The sequence below is a fragment of the Vigna umbellata genome, chromosome 2 (genome assembly GCF_029865625.1).
Source record: "Vigna umbellata cultivar VRB3 chromosome 2, Vumbellata_1.0, whole genome shotgun sequence".
NCBI classification, from domain to species: domain Eukaryota; kingdom Viridiplantae; phylum Streptophyta; class Magnoliopsida; order Fabales; family Fabaceae; genus Vigna; species Vigna umbellata.
Window position 1 is genome coordinate 538,632 of NC_142166.1, and position 3,194 is coordinate 541,825.

General features: G+C 33.1%; 1 long non-coding RNA gene across 1 annotated transcript; it reads right to left on the reverse strand.

Annotated features, from left to right (window-relative positions):
* Positions 1–490: 490 nt before the first annotated feature.
* LOC148203103 (uncharacterized) lies at positions 491–2,809 on the reverse strand. The gene is made up of 2 exons (XR_015784254.1): positions 2,565–2,809; positions 491–1,414 (listed from the first exon to the last, which is right to left on the reverse strand). It is a non-coding gene; the product is annotated as an uncharacterized LOC148203103 (long non-coding RNA).
* Positions 2,810–3,194: the final 385 nt, after the last annotated feature.

A 3,194-nucleotide genomic window follows, 5' to 3' on the forward strand; every position in this document is an offset into this window, starting at 1 on the left:
TATAATTGACTACAGAAACAATTCAGTTGTATAGGCAAATCCTCTTGATCTGACTTGGAATTGGAAATTCTCCACAAGTTGCTTAGATATCTTCTTTCTATCTTCTAAATAAAGATTACTAAAAACAGCATATCATTTTTGAGGATGTAGGGTATTGTCTGTTAATCTTAGTACCAAGACCTCCAAAGTGCCATACCCAGATTAGATTAATCAACCAAAGGAACAGCCAAACCATTTTATACCAGCAGAAAAAATGAAGGTATAGGTGTTTTTCAAATCACATAGTAGAATGTGCTTGGTATATATGAAAGGTAAGGGTTGAAAATGAATTTATCACAATTTTCAGAGGATAAATCAATATATGATATCTGGTCAAGAGGTCAAGTAACCTTTTAACTGCCAGTCAGGTAACTCGAAAATGTAAGTCTTCTCCCATGACACCAAATTAACGATAAAGAAAAATTTAAAGAGCAAACATTGACAGTGGTGGTCAAAGTCAAGAGGAAATGATAATCAGGATAATTGATGGTATGGAAGATGCGTGGAGGTTAAATGAATTACCTATCGGGTTATGTCAAATCCTAAGGAAAGGATACACTTATATGGTTGCATTAAGAAAAAAATTTCAACCATATTCGACTAACTATCACTTAGATGTGACAAACACCTAGTAAGGCTCTATAATGTTTGCTTATACCATCAAGTCTTCCTTGTGTAATATGTCAGATACAGCCTGACCATTTCTTAATGATCTATTAATCTTTTAGAAATAGTCTTCTTGGTCATCTGTAACTATCTGATTCAATAATTAGAGAGAACATCTGCCAAGGCCTCAAAATTGATGTCAAATCCATTTCAAGATATTTCAATCTTCAAATAAGCAAATATAAGACTCTAGCTCTTCTAAAGAATCTTCCAAAGGCTGTGTCTATTCTCCAAAAGCCATGAAGATGGAAATGGTATAGCATCTTTACAACTCTTGGAAATCCCACACTGACTAGAAATATAACCAAATTTATAAGATTTAATCCATCTCATAAATATTTCAAAACACTCAACCATTGGCCACTCCAAAAGTAGATCAAAGCTACAGTGTGTATTCCATTGATTTTCTTCAATATTTGTTCTTGATGTCAAATGGGCACTGGTGTATCTAGTAAAACATAATTCATGAGGTGGAACATCCTTTCCCTTTCTTGAACTAGTCAATGGTTTATTTATTACTCTGCTATCCCAGAATATATTGAAAATTTCTCCACTTCAAAACTATTCAATATTGAATTGATTAGTGTGCTAAATATCTCATAATGCTCCTGTGGAAGGATCAAATGCCATTGGAAACCCATTTACACCAGCTACTTTGACAGTTTGACTGAACTTGGTAACACCTCCACGCATTGATCACATGAAATTACTGCAGAAAAATTGTATCTAATATTAGCACTTGGAATAATGTACTCTGAGACACAGAACTAAAGCACACAGGAGACTTCCAACCCAACTACACAACAACCTAATATCTCAGATCTTCATAAGCTAATTCTATGGATGAACGCCTAAAAAAGACTCCTGCTTTGGGGATAGAAAAAGGATCTAAAGATGTAATGGTACAGCAACATGTAGGATTGACCAAATAAGTTTCTTTCCCATGACATCAGTCAAACATATTTTAGGTAAGTGTAGCATACGAAATTAATTTTCACACTATAGTAGAGGCAAGGACAAAATGCTAAAACAGAAAACAAATATCACGATCAAGGTCCTGTAGCTCAATACTAAAACCAAGTAAATCTTATCCAAAATCAAGCACCAGAATGTTTATTATAAAACGGAACAGAGACAACCAATCAGATAGTCCAAAACAAGAAGATGCAATGATAAAAAGGCCTTTCTTATGTTAGTCTAAACCAAAGCATAGTTTTAGTGATTCCCCACTAAGAAAAGGTAACCTATTAAGATTTAAGAATACACTGTCACCGCAACTATAATGATTCCCTTTCATGTCTCCAATTTCAATGCCAAAGGGTAAGTCGCTAACTAGGACACTGACATATTGCCTCACAAAGATAGTGGCCATAGAGGCTAACCCAAAGATAACCACATGAGGAGGAAGTTACTTACTCCAACACAAGAAGAGTGATTAATAGTATTGTAAGAGCGAGAAGAATAGCCTAGTTATCATTAGTACTCTCCTCTGTATTTTCTCTCTTTCCTAGTGTTTTCTTCCCTGGAAATAGTTATTTCTCTGCCTGGTATTATATTCCATATCAAATAAAGGTTACGCAAGTACAATTCCACATTCTAGTTTCCGTTTCTGTTTTACTAACCGGTAGTTTTCGCGTAAACGACTTTGATAACACTATCAATCCTAACGTACATAAAAAAGAAAAGAAAAATAAGATCGAATATCCCACATTCAAATTCAAGCACTGAGGCTCGAGAAACAGAGTAAAACAGCATAAATTAGGTTTCTAGAAGCTCCAAATTGAAATTACACGAGACGATTTAAACCCTAAATAAGAAGCAGAAAGGTAAAAGCATAGTAAGGTTGAGAGAAGACTCACGCGTTAGTGGTGAAGACGACGTAAAAAGCGAAACCCTAGAATGGAGCTTGTGATTGTGCTATGTCTAAGCTGCCAGAGAAAGCAAATGAGCTTTGGCTTCTCTTTCCTATGCAAATATAAGCGGATTTCATTTTTATTTGGCTTAAATATTCTTTTAGGTCTTTTATTTAATTAATGAAGTTCTATTTTTTTCTTTAAAATCGGTCTTTTTATACTTTTTTTTTTCAATTAATTTAAAAATATTGACGGAATCCTTATCATTAAATCAGTTAAATGGCGTTAAATAAAAAAGTTTCCAGGGAGTTTTAAAATAACGGAAAGTTTGTGAGGTGAATGCACTTTAATGACAACAGATCGGCCACAGATAGTTTGTTTCTATTTACAATCCGGTTAAAATTATACCTGCTTTCCGTTGAATATTAACATAAAAAAAATTTGTAGATTTTTTCAACTCGTAGATACCCCTTGAATATCCATTTTAAACCTGCAAAAATTTTAATAAAATTATTTTATAAATTGTTAAATGAAAACCAAACTTGAATATCCATTTTAAACCCGCAAAAATTTTAATAAAATTATTTTATAAATTGTTAAATGAAAACCAAATTAAATTGCAAAAAAATATAAATA